General features: G+C 42.2%; 1 protein-coding gene across 2 annotated transcripts in view; it reads right to left on the reverse strand.

The window, feature by feature from the left end:
- Positions 1–18,831, reverse strand: part of NFKBIZ (NFKB inhibitor zeta) — a 35,663-nt gene that overhangs the window by 12,512 nt on the left and 4,320 nt on the right. The gene's annotated exons all lie outside the window — the stretch shown is intronic.

Genomic DNA, 18,831 nt, shown 5'->3' on the forward strand with positions numbered 1-18,831 from the left:
GAAACCCGGCCCACGGCGGCCTCCGCGGCCCGGACTCCCGCCCCGGCCGCCCGCCAGGGATGCCCGGGCCGGCCCTGCCCCCGGCGCGCCCCGGCCGGGCCCCGGGGCCCAGGAAGAGGGCGCGCGGCGCTGGGCATTGGGCCTGCAGAGGGAGAAGGGGCGGCAGCGGTGGGAACAGGTCGGCCTGGTTCCCCGGGAGCAGGAAGTCCTGCCAGTTGCGCGCCCCGCACCCCTCTGCCCGCCCTGACGCGGCAAACTGCTCGCCAGCGCGAGATAAGGCGTCTCTGGAAGTTTTTTTCGGGCGCGTCACTTCCAGCTCCTTAGAGCGGCTTTTCTCCTAACTTTTTCAGCGTTTGCCAATGTTCTTTTACCCGGTCTCAGATTGAACGAGGTGTTGAAATCGTTTTCTGTCTTGATAAAATCTGAGCAACAAGTTTCTATTTCATGTTTTTCTTAGTGCCAGAATAAAAAGCAATACCCACACCCCAGTATCCTTCAATGCTAGCACAAAGCCATCGTAGTATAACGATACAATACATATATGTATATGTATACGTATAAGTTTTTTATTCTGCATAAGTACGCTGCATCCGATAAACAGGAATTTTCCTCTCTCCTATCTTTTTTTTTTTTTTTTTCCCCTATCTTACTTTTTTTAATGGATGTATATGGTCTTTACTGAAGTCCCATTGCTTGGTATTGCAGGAGAAAAAGATGAGTGATTAAGTCGGTCCTTTCAAGTACCTTATCTTGGAGGGACGATAAAGTACACACAGGCTATACTAAAACGATTATGATTAAATATTATGAGGGGTACAAAGTTCGTGGGCTTCCCAAAAGGAGTGAAAAAAAGGGTAGGCAGCCTGGAAAATCTTTGCAGAGAAGGTGGATTTGAGATTGGCCCTAAAGGATGGGTGGGATTTCAACCCACAGCCATTTACACAGTGGAACACTGGTTCCTGAAAATAGCCTGAGCAATTAAGGAACCTTTTGTCTTTCTAAAAGAGCCAGGCCATACTTACACATACCTAAATGTATTTTTAAAAAAATGTATTGGGAGTGCCTAATTCATCTCCTTGGCAACAGCCTCAGGAAGGGAGGGAGCATACCCAGACTTCCACAGTGACCACCTTCTGAGCCCTCAGGTGTGCCCAAGTAGTGTGCCACCTGGGCTTTAGAATTTAAAAAAGGTTGGCTGGGGGTTCTCCTGCTACTGGGGCACATGTAGCATTCACTATACAGCCCACCAAAGTGGGCCTACCTGGCCAGGTGGATACTGGCAAAAGGTAGGCTCCCATTGTGTCCTCAGCCAGAATGCCAGGCGGAGGGTCTGGGTGGAAGGGCTCTTTGTATCCCAGAAGCCAGGGGGGACAATGTGTCCTGTTTCTAGCTGTCCCACTTAAGTCCCTCATCCACGACACAAAGTGGGGAGTGCATAGAAGTTCTCATCTCAGCCCGGATAGCTTTTGTGCCACGGGACTGCTCGTGTGTTTTATATTGTCCGTGTATTGTAAGTAATAAAAGCTACTCTGTACGTGCTAATGTGTGTTCAAGCTCTCAATGGAAGGACATGATAGAAATGGAGCAACTCATGAGTTATTGGTGTCCTTTTTCTAATGGCCTCCTGGCTGTCTAGAAATCAAGTACAACTGGCCAGTACTGGGGTGGACCGCAATTATGACACAGCAAAGCAGTGTCTGGCAAGGTTGTCTCTCATACAGGAAGAGATGAGCAAAGAACTAAGGAGAGAAATGGGATAAAAACTTGCAGTCCCGTTAGGATGGTCAAAAGAAATATGATGATTTTAAATATAAAAGGTAACTTGATGCCTTTGCGTGGAGCACTTCCAGTGGCAGGCTGAGACACTGGGATGTTATTTAATAAATATTGAGAAACAGAAGAATTTTACGCTGGCAAAATTAATCTGTAAGATTTAAATTCTGTGTCTGGCAGTGCAAACCGGCCCTGTGTTTCACTGTGGGAAGGGGAAACTGCTCTCTGAGTTAATTTTAGTCAGCCTATCAGCATTTATCAGGAGTCCCTGGGAGGTGCAAACAGTAAAGCCATCGACTACTAACCAAAAGATGGTGCTTCATACCCACCCAGGGGTGCCTTGGAAGAAAGGCCTGGCAATCTGCTTCCAAAAGGTCACAGCCTTGAAAACCCCATAGAGCAGTTCTTCTCTATACGTGTGGAGTCTTCATGAGTCGAAATCATCAGCAATGAGTTTTTAGTTTTGGGATCAGTATTTATTAGTTTTAAATGAGCTAACAGGAAAGATCTCTATAGAAAATGAAGTGCTATACAAACAAAACAAAAAATCTGGAAGCAGTTCAGAGGGAGTGCAACTGAGGACCCAGAGGTCATTAAGAAATCTCTGCAGTAGCTCAGGAGAGAACTGACATGACCATAGGGTATCCTGAAGTGGAAAACAAACAAAAAAATAAGTAAGTTGCCATTGAGTCTGTTCTAACTCGTGGCAATGGACTAGAATTGTCAGAGTAGAATTGTGCTTCACAGAGTTTTCAATGGCTGATTTGTTTTAAGTAGATGGCCAGGCATTTCTTCCAAAGCACTGCGTGGATCTGTTTGATTCATAGTGAGCACGTTATCTGTTTGCCACCCAGGGACTCCTCCTCTGTGGGAAAAACCAAACCCGTTGCCATCAAGTCAAGTCGGACTCATAGCGACCCTACAGGCCAGAGCAGAACTGCCCCACAGGGAGCAGAACTGCCCCACAGGGAGCAGAACTGCCCCACAGGGTTTCCAAGGAGCGGCTGATGGATTCAGACTGCCCTTTTGGTTGGCAGCTATAGCACTTAACCACTGTGCCACCGGGGCTCCTCTCGGCGGGGCAGGGGAAAGTGAATGGAAAGAAGGCAGAGCTGGATAACACCGCTGGGGCAGAATCCTCAAGGCTAGCACCACTGGAGGTAGGGAGCAATGAAGGGCCCCATTCGGGCTGGGGTTTGGGGTGGAGTGAAGAGAACTGGGGTGCCGACTTCAGATCACAGGAAACCAGCAGAAGCCACTTGTTAGGAATCAGGGAAGGAAGGAGATCATGAACTTGGTTTATGAGTCAGTGTTAATGTGTGGTAGGTACAGTTTCAAAGTAAGTATTTTCACGATAGCGTTGTATTGCTTGGGAAACTGCTTGCTGCCTCTCTCTTCCCCCATTTTTTTGAATTTTCGTAAATTAAAAAGTAAAATAGAAAGGAAAAAACTCCTTTGATTTATCTGCTGAAAATACTACCAAAAAAAAAAAAACCCCAAACTGTTGACATCAAGTTGATTCTGACTCATAGTGACCCTACAGGACAGAGTAAAACTGCCCCATAAACCAAAAAAAAAAAAAAAAAAAACCCCACCGCCATCAAGTCGATTCCGATTCCGACTCATAGCGACCCTATAGGACAGAGTAGAACTGCCCCATAGAGTTTCCAAGGAGCGCCTGGTGGATTTGAACCACCAACCGTTTGGTTAGCAGCTGTAGCACTTAACCACTACGCCACCAGTGTTTCCTGCTTTCTGGTAGGGGTTATGAAAACGATTGGAAACAGGTAGTGGTGATGGCCCAATTTATTTTAATTAATTCTTTCCGAAATTAAAACTTCAAAGCCGTGGCCTCTGGAGAACTTAATATAGTCCAGTGAAAGGCTAATATTTCAAAATAAACATTCTAAGTTTTCTATGAAATGCCAAAGCAATATTTATGTCTGATTTGGACGACCACAATTCCCTCCTCCAGATATCCTCCCCCGGGATATAACAGCACTACAAAAGGGAAATTGAAATACTTTGCTTACTTAAATGTTGAATACAAACTCAATTTTGTCTATTCCACTGAATGACATGACACTGCTGTTGTTCTAATCAAATGTGGCTGAGCACTCGGGAAGAGACAGCCACCATGTCACATGGGCACCCTGTGGGAAGATCCACTGAGGCCGACAGCCAGCACCAACTTGCCCAGTTGTCCAACTCCAGTCACCCTGCCGATGACATCAGCCTCATGATAGACCTTGAACCAGAACCTCCGAGAGCCACTCCCAGGTTCCTAAACCACAGAAAGTATACAAGAAAAATGGGGCCTTAAGATTATCCCCGAATACACACCACTTATCGCTGGTGGAGAAGGAATTAAAACCCACATCTGTCTAACCCCGGAGCCTGACATCTTGCTTTCAAAACAGAGAACATAAAACTGGTTTTCTCAAGCCTCAGCTGCACAGTCTACATCTAAAAAAAAAAAAAAAAAACTTTTTAAAAAGATTAAAATGACATATCAGGGGGTTCTCTGATTCATGGAAGAAAGAATTCTATCCCAAAGCAAATGGAAGCTGCAAATAAAGAGGGAAAAAAAAAGTATAACGAAGCTACCTTTCCCTTGGCTTTACAGATGTTAATAACTGACACAACAGAACATTCTTGATAGTATTAAGTTGCGGTTAAATTGTGCAACCATTTTGACACCAGTCATTCGGAGCTTAAAAACAAGTTGAGTTCTTAAACGTAGATGTGATGAACTTTTGAAAAGCCAAAAAAAAAATGTTGGTTGCAGATCTTTACATTTGAAAGCCACTGAAGCATCTTATGTTAATTGTATTTGCATGGGCTGAAGAAGTGAACCATACCTGAGACAGCAGTAACGCCTGGGGGAGTTTATTTTCCTACATGCCCGATAGATGAAAAGTTAGCAAAAGAAATAAAGGCCTGCCACTTTCCAAGGATACAGTAACTAATCAAAGATTTAACGAACATAAAAACCGAGCTAATATCACATCTACAGAATTGCACTTCTGTCTCAAAAGTGGACCAATGGATGGACTGTCCGGTTTGCTGTTTTGATGGTGTACAGCCAGTATCAGCTTCAGCTAATCATCTGGGGAGATCTCTTATACGAACACTTGACAACAAACAGTGGCACTGAAGCTTCCAAAGTACACAATAACCTTTTGGAATCTCACGGTTTATTCCGGAACAACTGCGTTAACATTTGCACTCTTGGTACCAAAGCAATGGTGGGAAAGTTGCCGGTACCTTAAAACAAATCAAGTGGCCAAAAAAAAGTGAACTAGTGGTCACGTATGCTTCACCACCAGCTGCTTTCAGGGAAAAAAAAAAAGCCAGTCTCCCTGAAGAATGCCCTTGAGGAAATGGTAACGATTGTTAATTTTATTAAACCTTGACCTTTGATATACAAAAGATATTGAAAATATGTGTAACAAAATAGGAAGCAAGCATTAACGCCTCTGCTGCTTCTGAAGTACGACGGCTGTCTCCAGGAAAAGCACTCGGTCTTTTAGGTTGAACGATATGACGTTGCCATTTATTCTAATCAAACACTGTTTGCACAGCGAGCTGAGCTAGCCACTGTTTTTCATGGAATAGCAACTTTACTTGAAAATGTCACAAACTGTGGCTGTTCAGACATGGGTATTTGACAATTTTTTTTTTTCCAAAAAATGAACAAAGTAAGCCTGTCAAGTCAAGGAAAAACAACGGACAGTATTTGCTGCCAGTCATAAAAACTCAAACTTTCAAATAAAAATTAGAATTCTGGGAAACTCCTGACATCATGAGCTTGACAGCTTCCCAGTACTTGGAGATTTTTCTGATGAGATCAGAGGTGATACATCATTAAAAAACATAAATTTTTTGACAGTCTATAATGAAATGTGGCAATAGTTGGAAGATTTTCATAACTCAGTGAACAAATATTTTCCAAATGAACAATGCAAGATGTTACAAAATCACACTTGGGTAAAAGATGCATTTCAAGTGAGACCAATTTATCTTAATTTATGGGGGTACAGAAAGTTTATCAGTGTGACTTCACAATCCACATGGCAACTCTCCTTTAAGGAACGACCCCTTGTTTTGGTGTAATATTAAATAAGAATAGCCACAATTATCTGAAAAGACTATTAAAATATCTCTTTTCCAACTACCTATCTGCATGAGGCCAGATTTTCTTCATCTACTTCAACCAAAACAACATATTGCAACAAATTAAATGCAAAGGTAGATACGAGAATCCGTCTTCTCTAAAGACAGCCACCTAGATACACGCAAAAATCAAAAACAATGCAGCTCTTCTCCTAAACGTTTTTTGGTTTGGAAAATATTAAAAAAAAAAAATTTTTTTTACAATATAGTTCTATTTAAATACATGTTATTTATATCACGAAGTCATAGATTAGCAAAGATTTTTCTTTTTTTAATTTTTAGTGGGAGAATGTAGACAATGTATCATCCAACCCCATACTTCCAGACCAGACTAGTCACTGTTGAACACCTAGTTCTGGAACCTACCCCTTCTACTGTCCAAGTTGTCGTTAACTGCTGTCAAGTCAGCCCCCAACTCCTGGCGACCCCACGCACAATGGAATTAAATGCGGCCAGGTCCTGCGCCATCTCCGTGATTGTTTGTGGATCAAACCATTGTGAACCATAGGGTTTTTACTGGCTGATTTTTTGGAAATAGGTCTCATACCTTTCTTCCTAGTCCATCTCAGTCTAGAAGCTCCACTGTTCAGTGTCATTCGGGCCTTCACATCTCACGTGAGCGAAATGATCGCCCTGCATCCAGTCTTGCACACCCAAAATCCACCCTACAACCAAATCTAAGCATGCCTTCACTCTATTAAAAATCCTTTAACGGCTCCCTCACCCTTAGCATCAAGTCCTATCTTCTTAGAATGGCAGAGGTATCTGAGCCCTGCCTCCCTTACAAGCCCCCACTTCCTCATTACCCTCAGTAAAACCAAACTGCGTAGTTTCTCACGGCTCTGGGACATTGCTCCTGCTGTTCTCTCTGCCCAGAATGTCTCGCCTTTCTCACTGGCCAATTCATACTCACTCCCTGAAGACTCAGCTTCACACCCAACACACCTAGAGCCTTCCCTGACTCTCTGGCCCCATGAATTAGAATCCCCTTGTTTTCATCACCTAGATTACTATAAAACTATTTTCATATATCTTGAACATAAAAACCCAGTTCTCTTTTGCTCAGGATTTTTTGGAAACCCTGGTGGTAGAGTGGTTAAGTGCTGCGGCTGCTGACCAAAAGGTCAGCAGTATGAATCCGCCATGTGCTTCCTGGAAACTCTATGGGGCAGTTCTATTCTGCCCTATAGGGTCGCTATGAGTCGGAATCGACTCAGTGGCAGTGGGTTTTATCAACTTTGTAAAGAATATAGAATGCTTTCAGGGACTTTCAAAACAGATATCATTTTATGATTAAAATGATAATCATTTTACCAATTTGTTGGATGCTCTTCCTGAAAAAATAATAATTTGTTATTCTTCTCATGACGTTAGCTAGCCCCGACTCACGGTGACCCCACGCACAGCAGAATAAAACGTTGCCTGGTCCTGTGCCATCCTCACGATAAGCTGCAGATCAGACTGTTGACAGGGTTTTCATCAGCTTATTTTTGGAGGTAGATTGCCAGGCCTTTCTTCTTTGTCTTAGTCTGGAAGCTCCACTGAAACCCATTCAGCATCACAGCAACACGCAAGCCTCTGCTGACAAATGGGTGGTGGCTGCCCCTGAGGTGCACTGGCCAGGAATCAAACCAGGCCTCCCACAGGGAAAGCAAGAATTCTCCTGCTGAACCACACTAATGCCTCATTCTCGCTATGGCAATGTAAAACATTTTTGAACATCTCAAGAAACATTCAAAAGTTCTGGGTGTTCTAATAGATGCAAAAAAGTGCAGAGGAGCAAATTAGATGATATATTTTTAAAAGCCATTCATTCTTCAATATGGAAGTGCCTTCTAAGTGGCAGGTACTTTTTTAGGCACTGGGGTACAGCAGTGCATCAGACAGACACCTCCTGTCTTCATGGAGCTTGTATCTGGAGGTATGAACGTTCTGGTCGTATATTCAGATACTAAGATACACATACTGAGTTCTGCTGGGAACTCAAATAATTCTCAACAGAAAACCTTCAACAGCTGACCTCCCAGGCTATGGCGCAGACAGCTGTAATTACTACACTCCACAAACCGCTTCCTTCCAAATGGTATAACATGTTCGTCTGCGCAAATAATGCACACAAGCTCAGTCTGGAAAGACCGAAACGCTGTCTTCTAAAATAATTTTCTAGGTTCTGATTGTAGCAAATTATTATATTCCGATGCCAAAGAATATTATGCCATTATATTTCTGCTTAGAAAATGTTTCAAAGCAGGCAGATACACCTGTCCAGTGACCTAATCCCTGAGCAGACAGATCAACAACAGGTTTGTACATTTTGGTACACTCTCCTCAGTGGTGACAGACTGAACCTGAGACACTTCTAAGTACTGTGTATACAGAATGTACACCTTTGCATATTATGGACTGATTGTGTCAAGGCAAAGTCAACCATGGAGTGTCCCAGAAGACATCTCTCTGGAGCTTTCTCTGTCATCAAGTGTCAGAGACGTGTCATGTACCACTTTTTCCATTCCACAAACATTTTGAGCACCCACGACGTGCCAGGTAAATCGTCCTCATTAGAACAGAACTCCTTCGCGCGCAAAGTCTGTCCACTGATGGAAGGGCACGAGAGGTTCCATGTGCAAGCCAGGTTACACAGCTACACAACCCGGTTAATTACACACCACCAAACCAAAACCTGTTGCCGTTGAGTCGATTCTGACTTGTAGCGACCCTCTAGCAAGGCCACAGTACCCTGAAATATTTTCTCAGCTTCATATCCTTCTAGCCCAGCAACAAATTAAAACCCAAGTACGTAAAATGAATGGGGGCAGTAACGGTTCAGTGGCAGAATTCTCACCTTCCATGCAGGAGACCCGGCTTTGATTCCTGGCCAGGGCACCCCGCGAGCAGTCAGCCCTATGTCAGCGGAGGTTCGCGTGTTGCTGTGATGCAGAACAGGCTGCAGCGGAACAGAGCTTCCAGTCTAAGACGGACTAGGAACAAAGGCCTGGTGATCTACTTCTGAAAAACCAGCCAGTGAAAACCCTATAGATCACAATGGCCTAATCTGCAACCATGGGGGCTGCACAGGACCAGCAGCATTTCACTCCACTGTGCATGGGGTTGCCATGAGTCAGGGACCAACTCAGCAGCAGCTAACAACATGTAAAACGAAAAACAAGGCAAATCTGTCTTCCCCTTTAACACTTATTTTTCCTAAAGAAATAAAGAGGTTTTCTATTTGATTTGGGAAAATATCCACATACTATAAACGCATATATTAACTGATGCACGATCATATGATATGTATAATGGAGTCATGTTTGGTGTTGGTCTGAAGGCTAACTGGTGGAACACATTCTCTACTAGGCGATGATCAAAACACACAAAACGTTCACATGAAACAAGTGCACTTTCCAAAAATTCACCCTGTGGAGCATCAGCTCGCAAGGGTGCCTCCTGCTTTGTATTTATGACAATGAACTTCATAATGGACACATGCACAGACATCAAAGTGATGTCGTTGAGCTTTGTCCCGAAGGGCAGAGCACTGCAAGCTTTGTGGCTGCTTCTGCTTTGTCCGCCTTGCTGACAGTCAATGATTTCATTTCCACACGCATGAATGAAACCCCCATCATACACACTCAATGTAGGATTGTTGTCAATTCTTGCCTGCTTTAAAAGATACTAAAATCTGAACTGCCTTAAACAGAAAACTGAAGAAAGAAAAGTATCTTCTCTTTCCAGCTCCCGTTCCTCCGTCCTTGTTTCCTCTTCCTTCTCTTCTTTGCCACGCTTTTTCCCACACAGATCTGGGGTTTCCAGGCGATAATACGAAGTCCAAAAGTACCCTTCACTTCACCACGGTAAAAAACTTCCATCCTCTGGGAAATTATCTCAGTTTTCAGGAAGAAATCACTGATAAACAAATTCACGCTGTAATGTAAATTTTAACTGTTTATCGCCTTTCCTGGGAATATTTACTTTTTAAGGAGTAAAAATTCTGACCACAGTTAATTAACCCCAAAGGACTGAATGTTTCATGGTTGAATTTTAGGATCTATAGCAATTAAGGATTTTGACAGACAGTTCACACTTCCTTTGTATGATGCACTAGCCTCCTTCTGCTGCCAAGGCATGAAGCCAAGAAACATCCAGGTATTATTCTACTTTCTTTTTAAGGTATTGGCTTAAACTTGGCCTCTTCCCAGAAGAAAAGCTTAAATTTGAAAAGTGGGTAATGCCCCAATACCGTAGAATGGGATAGCTTACTTGTAAATGCTCGCTTGATTGAACCGATTTATATGTTGACATATATTTTCCAAAACTTTCAGATTCATAATCTCTTTTTCCCTTCCTTTAACATAAATATTTGTCAAACTGGGTAAGGGATGAGAAAAAATCTAATTTAATGCCTTCTATGCTGCTTTTTTTTTTTTTTAAGAATTTTACTTCAAGAACTTTTAGTTCAGAGTTTAAAATGTCAGGGTGTTTTGACTTTTCACCTATGTCTATTGTTGTTCTTAGCTGCCACTGAGTTGGCCCCAGACTCATGGCAATCCCACGCACAATGGAACAAAACACTCCCCAGTCCTGGTCCTGGACCTGATCCTCGTGATCAGTACCAGATCAGACCACTGTGACCTATAGAAGTCGACGGCCTAGTCCATCTTAGTCTGGAAGCTCAGCCAAAACCTGTTCAGCATCACAGCAACTTGCAAATCTCCACCGACAGGTGAGTGATGGCTACACGTGAGGTGCGTTGGTTTCGTCTTGAACATGGGTCTCCCGCATGGAAGGTGAGAATTCTACCACTGAAGCGTATGTCTACACAGGTTTATTTTTAATTTCTATAAATAAGGGCAGTAGCATGTGCCGGATAGAAAGACTAATCAGAAAAATGTTTAAGAGCAGACATGGAGAAATCAGCCTAACTCATGGTCAAAACAGACATCATAAAACAATAAAAAATTATGGACCCACAATATAATAACTCACTCATATATTGATAAGGTTAATAATAACTACCACTACTGAATGACAACCTGTACTGAATACTACGTTAGGTTCTTTACATACACTATCTCTAACGTAAGTAAATGCTGGGAGAAGGGTCATAGATTGAGGGCAAATATGCACTTGTAAAGTCTTTCCAACCACAATCCAGTCTAGCAGATAAAATACAACACACATGCATAGCTACCAATAAGAGACAATTTTATGATTGAAAGGATAATTTGATATCAGAATTAATGAGGAAATCTGAATGCCCAGGTACTAAAAGACTATGTTGGAAACCCTGGTGGCATAGTGGTTAAGAGCTGTGGCTGCTAACCAGAAGGTCCACAGTTCGAATCCACCAGGCGCTCCTTGGAAACTCCATGGAGCAGTTCTATTCTGTCCTATAGGGTCGCTACGAGTCGGAATCAACTCAACAGCAACGGGGTGGCGGGGGGGTGGGGGGGGGAGACTGTGTGCACTTCATACAAAGTTAATGACAATTACGCATTCGACCACTTTATCTCCCCAAAATTGCCTTTGCTTGCACTTTCTGAATCCTGCAGGCCAAACTACAACCTCCAAACCAGACTGGGCCTCCACCTCTGTTTGCACAGTCTGAGAGCTAAGAACGGTTTTTACATTTTTAAATGGTTACATTTTAAGTGGTTATATAAGTGCCTCCACAATATCCTCCATTTTGCCTCTTGGCCCACAAAGGGCCAATAATAAAATATCTAGTATTTGGTCTATTAACAGGAAAAGTTTACCAAACTCTCCTTGAAGCAAAAGTGCTTGGAGGCACTATGGTCAGGGCTTTAAAACCTGCAGACACACCTCTGTGTGACCTTGGGCAAGTTCTTTAATCTCTGAGCCTCAATCTACTCACAAATGAACTGGTATCCTACCACTATCAAGTCAATTTCAACTCATAGTGACCCTACAGGACAGAGGAGAACTGCTCCATAGGGTTTCCAAGGAGCAGCTGGTGGATTAGAACTGCCGACCTTTTGGTTAGCAGCTAAGCTCTTAACCACTGTGCCACCAGGGCTCCATAAGTTGGGATACTAGTATCCAATCAAACTGCTAAGATCAAATGAGACACAGTGTGCAATGTAGGCAAGGTACTTGGCACATACTAGGCACTTACAATACGTTAGTTTCCATAAATTATGACCACTGAATAACTCTCCACCTCGCTGTGTGTGTAGTTGGGGTGAGAGATGGGGTAGATTACAGACTGGACAAAAACCTGGGTAGCCACACCTTGTGTCTGCATGGCATTTTTTCCCCTAAAGCACTTTCATATTTAGTGCAATCAAACCGGTTAGGAAGGAGCCCAATGTATAAAAAATCATGACTATAGAATTTGTAAGTCAGAAAACTATCATAATGAACAATTCCTAGACACACTAAATTGGCCACCAGGTTCAGTAAACAGGTTCTCCTGTTAACTTCCTTCCATATTTTTCTGTTTCCAATATATATGCTCACGATATCATCTCTGAGCCTCTTTCTGCGTTTTAAAGATTTCTATCAGGCTACATCATCCTATACAGTTCAAAATTCTATAAAATTCTAGCAAACAAGACTTAGGGGACCAAAAAGCAATGCTGCTGTAAGAAGCAGAGGAGAGAGAGAAACAAAGTCATCTTTCAGTTTCACATGTTCCTTTCATTTTAACTCTTGGAATCTTTGACCAGTGATTCCCGGCACACCTAAGGGGTATGACACACGCCCACCGGTAAGGTGCTCTCTGGACACCACAATCCCCAGAATTTGGTTATGTGGCCCTTGAAAACATTTCTCCAGTGATTTTGATGGTCCTTTATGGAGGAATCCCCCTGTCATTGATTTAATTGTGTCCCTCAAAAATGTGTATCAACTTGGCTAAGTCATGATTCCCAGTATTGTGTGATTGTCCACCATTTTGTCATCTGATGTGATTTTCCTATGTGTTGTAAATCCTGCCATTATGATTTAATGAGATAGGATTAGTGGCAGTTATGTAGATACAATCTACAAGATTAATCTACAATTTAAGCCAAACTCTTGAGATATAAGAGAGGCGCAAGCAGAGAGACAGGGTGACCTCATACCACCAAGAATGCGGTGCTGGGAGCAGAGCGCATCTTTTGGACCCAAGGTTTCTGCCCTAAGAAGCTCCAAGACCAGCAGAAGATTGATGACAAAGACCCTTCCCCAGAACCAACACAAAGAGAAATTCTTCGCCTAGAGCTACTGACCTGAATTTGGACTTCTAGGCTCCTAGACTGTGGGAGAAGAAATTTCTCTGTCAAAACCGTTCACTTGTAGTATTTCTGTTAGAGCAGCACTAGATGACTAAGGCACCCCCTATCTGTTGGAGAACTACTGCTTTAAATTACTTTATCCAATAGTTCTAGTATCATTTATACCACTCAGACTATCTGAAAAAGACAAGTTAGATTTAATAAGAATCCTCACCTTTATGAAATACAAGCAGATTCAGATTGACCTTTGATTATGATTCCTTTAAAAACAAAAAAAGTGGAACCAACAACAACCAAAAATGTGCGTGTGGTTCGACAAATATGTATATAGAAATATATATGTATGGATATGAATATGTGAGTACATACGTGTGTACAAATAGATGTGTCTATAGGGATATGTACATACAGATATGTGTGTGCATGCATATATATACACACATATATATATACATACACACATATGGGACACAGTTACAGATACTTCTTAGACATAACCAAACATGCCATGAGATTGGTTTTGTGGGTTTGAAGGCTTAGGACCATGGTCTTGTGGAACAGCTCAGTTAATTGGCATAATATTATTCATAAAGTGTATGTTCTACATCCTAGCTTGGTGAATAGTGTCTGGGATTTTAAAAGGTTGCAAGTGGCCATCTAAGATACAAGTATTGGTCTCTACTCATCCAGAACAAAAGAAAAAGAAGGAAACCAAAAACTCAGGGAAGAAAGTAATCTACAGGACTAATAGTCAACACATTGTGTGAAAAATTAACATAGGCTTATCTATCCTGAGACCAGAAGAACTATATGGTGCCCAGCTATCACTACAGACCATTCTGATCAGGGCTACCATAGGTGGATCCTGATGGAACAGGAGAAAAATGTGGAACGGAATTTAAATTCTTAAAATCCAGACTCATTGGACCAGTTGAGACTAGAGGAGTCCTCAAGCCTATCACCCTGAAATACTCTTTAAATCTTAAACCAAAATTACCTCTTGAGGTCACCTTTTAGCCAAATAACAGATTGGCTCATAAAATAAAGAATATTACCCATGAGTAATGAGCTCCTTTAAAAAATAATCTATATGAAACCAAATGGTCAAAAATTACTGTAAAGAGGGTAATGAGGAGGGAAACCAAAACAAAACCAAACCCACTGCCGTCAAGTCGATTCCGACTCATAGTGACCATATAGGACATAGTAGAACTGCCCTATAGAGTTTCCGAGGAGCACCTGGTAGATTTGAACTGCTGACCTTTTAGTTAGCATCCGACCTTTCAGTTAGTAGCTCTTAACTACTACTTCGCCAGGGTTTCCATGAGGAGGGAAGGGGCAGGGAAATTAGGGTGCTGGCAATGGTAAAGCCAGAATAGAATGAATGAGAATGATGATGCATTGTGAAAAATGTAATCGATAACACTAAATAACTTGTGCAGAAATTGTTAAGAATCTAATTCGCTGTGTAAGTGTTCACCTTAAATACAATAAAATATTATTAAATTTAAAAAAAAAAGAGAGGGCAGGAGAGATTTGGTTTAAATGCCTATCCTACCTGTGGTCGTATTTTATGAAAACCTCATCACACCATCCCGTAACTAGCAGTCTTCCTGTAGAAAACTATAGAGGAAGGTGATAAACAGACTTCTCTGTTTGTATGGACTGTTGGCACCCACGTAAGAAAAATGAGATGAGAATCTTTATGTACAGGTACGGTGAACAAAGGGAAAAGTGAACTGACCGGAAACCAAAGACTCCACAAATAACTGTCTATGAAAATCACACACACACAAAAGTAGATCCAAATGGATAACCTGATAAGAGTTACTAGACTGTCCAAATGCTTAGATTTTTAAAGAAAGTCACACCTGCTGTCTCACAAAGAAATGGCATTTCAAAGAAGTAACTAGGTGATCTTGATCTGAGGAAAGTACAATTTAAGGGAAAACACAAATATAAACAAAACGAAGTGTTTAGGTTGTATATTTTGAGAAGATTCTCAAATACGTGTGTTCATGTGTTCATTTACCAAAAAGCATTTGCTAAAGAACAAAATTTTTCTTTGAGATAAATAGGCAATATCCAGCCATCTAATTATCATTAAATTTTAATTCTATTGTTTGTAAAAATTCACCTATTCATAGATTCACTCAATAAATATGTATTGAGTACCAGCCAATGTTCCGAATACTTTTCCCTTCACTAGAAATCCAGTGCTAAACCAAAACACAAAGTCTATGCTCTGTGGAGATTACATTCTCCTGGGAGAAAGAGACAACAACCACAGAGCCCTATAAGATAATGCCAGGTGGTGATCACGTGCTATAAGAAAACCGAAGTAAGGTAAAGGGAGAACCAGAGGTGCTATTCTAACTCAACAGGTCCTGGAAAACCTCCCTACTATCGCCCAAACCTGTGTGACAACAAAGCAGTTTGAGAGCTGGGAATTCTTGTCTCCTGTCCTTTTGGAACACTAGCAGTCTTACCCACTCCCACAGGTTCAACTCTGACTTGTATAAAGACTCCAGATCCCGATGTCCAGCTCTGATCTTTCCTCTGAGTTCTAATTCCATGTTGCCAAGAGTATAATTGATAAATCTAAAGCCAAACTTGTCATATTCTCGCTTTGCCCTCTACTCCACCAAAAGATCTTCATTTTCCTTGTACCCTCTTATTTTTGTTGTTGTTGTTGTTGTTTTTACTGTGACTTAAGTGAAAGTTTACAGAGCAAATTAGTTTCTCATTAAACAGTTAATACACAAATTATTTTCTGACATTGGTTGCCAACCCCACAATGTGTCAACACTCTCCCCTTCTCTACCCCAGGTTCTGTTTCCATTTGTCCAGTTTTCCTGTCCCTTCCTGCCTTCTTGTCTTTGCTTTTGGGCTGGTGTGCCCATTGGTCTTGTATACATGATTTAACTCTAAAGCAATCCCTCATGTGTGTTATTGTTGGCCCTACAGACCTGTCAAATCTTTGGCTAAAGGGTGAACCTCAGGAGTAACTTCAGTACTGAGTTAAAAGGGTATCTAGGGGCTGTACCCTTGGGATTTGTCTAGTGTCTGTACTAGCAGGCCTAGTACTCTCATTCTCTAGTACTAGCAAGCCTAGTACTCGCATTTTTGCCAGAAGTCAATCCTTTCAGAAATCCCTAGATGCCTCAAAGATTCTTTGACTCCTTCTGCTCCCAACAGTCCTAACAGTTCCTGCCAAAACGCATCCCATTCACCTTTTAGTCCTCATTCTCGCTACCATCACACTCAAGAGCAGTTGGAATCGTTTGGAAAAGCCACGATAATCATGTTTTCCCAGTTCAAGCACAGTTGGCCCCTATGACATTCCACATCAAAACTAAATTCCCATGCTTGGTTTTCACATCCTCGGAAATCCAGCTACATTCAACCTATCGCGTCATACTTCCTTCTATTCTTCAACAGGCAGTTCTTACAAATTATCCTGGGAAACAGCACAATAATTCTTTCTCCTATACTTTTACTCAAGCTGGAATTCTTACCTAGAAAGTTCCTCCTCTTGTGCTTAAAAGCATAAGGTTTTGAAGTCAAACAAACTAGGGTTCAAATCCCAGCTCCCTTCACTTAATAACCATGTAGCTTTAATTAATTTCTCTAAGACTGTGGTTCATATCCATAAAATGGGGATATTATCAACTGCATTCAGTCTGCATGCAGGTTAAATGAAGTAGCATAACTGATATGCCTAGCACTCTTGGTACACAGTTTGCACTCAATGACAGTAGTTATTATTATTATTATTATCCATTTTTCTAAGCTCCATTTAATACTTGTTGATTGTTAAGCATTCTGGCCTCTTTGGACCACCAGCCCCACTTGAAGAGCACAAAGGAGAAGAACAGGATCATGGAAGTCAAGTTTGGAGCCCTACCCTCCAGGGCCTTGATGGCGCCTGAGGATGTTGGCATTGATGTGGTAAGTCCTTGGGCGCCATTCAGGATTTCTGAACAGGGTAAAAGCCTGATCAGAGCTACGCTGTAGGAAGGATAAAGCAGCAGCTGTTCTGCAATAGTCAAGGTGACATTGCATGAAGGACTGAACTAGAGCGGTGCCCACAGCAATGGAAAGGAGGGAATGTTTAGAGAAACATTTCGAGATGTAACTTACAGGACCGGCAACAGACCTAACACAGAGAGGGCAGAGACAGAGGTAATGAGACTGAGCGAGTGGCGGCACCATGACCAGGAACACGGACGCCAGGCGACAGGGACTGGGGGAGGCATCAAACTGACTTTAGCCTTCGCATTTGGTCCCTGTGCTGTTCCTGGCTACGGCATCAAACGTTGTATCTGCGGTGTGATCAGGGCAGTCTCTTCGCCCTTCTTTTCCAAGAAAACTTCAAGAGGGAATCTCAAAATTAATTCACACCAAGGCAGAACCTGTTACCTTTCTTTAAAGCTATTTGCATTTTAAGAGAGACACCCCCAAATGAACAACCATGAGATTTGGAGGCATGGGATGGAAAGTGTTTCCTTTAACATTATCATTCCACACTCCACCTTCTTTTCTGCCTGCTACAAACACTTTCTCTGGATGCAATCTGTCACCAGGCCCCTAGATTTTGACATTGATGTTATGTTTAAGAACTCTTTTCTTATCTTAATGCTGGATGCTGTTCAACACCACAAGTATTGAACAAATATTTTTCACTGGCTGTTTAAAAGTTATGAACCACTAGCATAGAACAGCAGGGTTAGGAAGGTCCACGACATAGCAGCCTCTGGCATCCTTCGGATAGCTCCAGGTCATCTGTTACGACACCAGAAATGCTGACAGTAAATCCAGCAGCCTTGCCCGGAGAGCTCTTTTGGTTTCCTCCAACTCTGGACTTCCACCGTGCCCTTAGTTAAACTCACCTCCTTTGCCCTTGGCAGAGATACAAAATAGAAAGTTCTTAAGAGTCTTTTCACAGATTAGAAAACAATTACTTCAAGAATTCTTTTACTTTTTTTTCCATTCTGAGTTATTTGTTCAACCAAAATTCACGCAGCGCCCTGGGCTAAACTGCAGAGGTGAGGGGAGGAGGTGGAGAGAGGGAGGAAGAGGAGGGCAAAAATCAGAACTTGACAACTTCTATTCTCAAGGTGCTCTTGGATCAGTTCACCCTTATTTACAAGGTCTGGTTCGCACATCTGTGGCTCACCTTTGTAGGTCTGGTCCTTCCGAACCTCCACCAAGGCTCTCAAAGCTTTCTCTTAAATGTGGCATTTGCACGCACATGGCCTGAGTTTTCAAAGGGTCTGACCCATATGGAACATAAATACATTATCTCAGCAATGCTCACAGGAATTCTTCCTAACCCACCTGTTTTGTAGTATGTTTCACACGCACGTGTGAATGTGTGGGGGACGATGTCTTAACAGTCATGGTGGTGGATCATTAGCAGATTGTTTACACTCGGTATCACTTTCTGTCATATATTCATGGTGTACAGACTTATTCCCTGCACTCTGCTAAGACCGCACGAAATGAGTTACGCAGCAATCACCCCTCCTCTGGAAGCCAATATGTTAAAAATCCAAGGCAATGAGGTAGACACAAAGCAAGACACAGAGAAAACTGAGCCAAGAAACATCTTTTCGACCCTCAGTCAAGACCACTGGAATAGCTA

Source organism: Loxodonta africana, chromosome 20, assembly GCF_030014295.1.
Source record: "Loxodonta africana isolate mLoxAfr1 chromosome 20, mLoxAfr1.hap2, whole genome shotgun sequence".
NCBI classification, from domain to species: domain Eukaryota; kingdom Metazoa; phylum Chordata; class Mammalia; order Proboscidea; family Elephantidae; genus Loxodonta; species Loxodonta africana.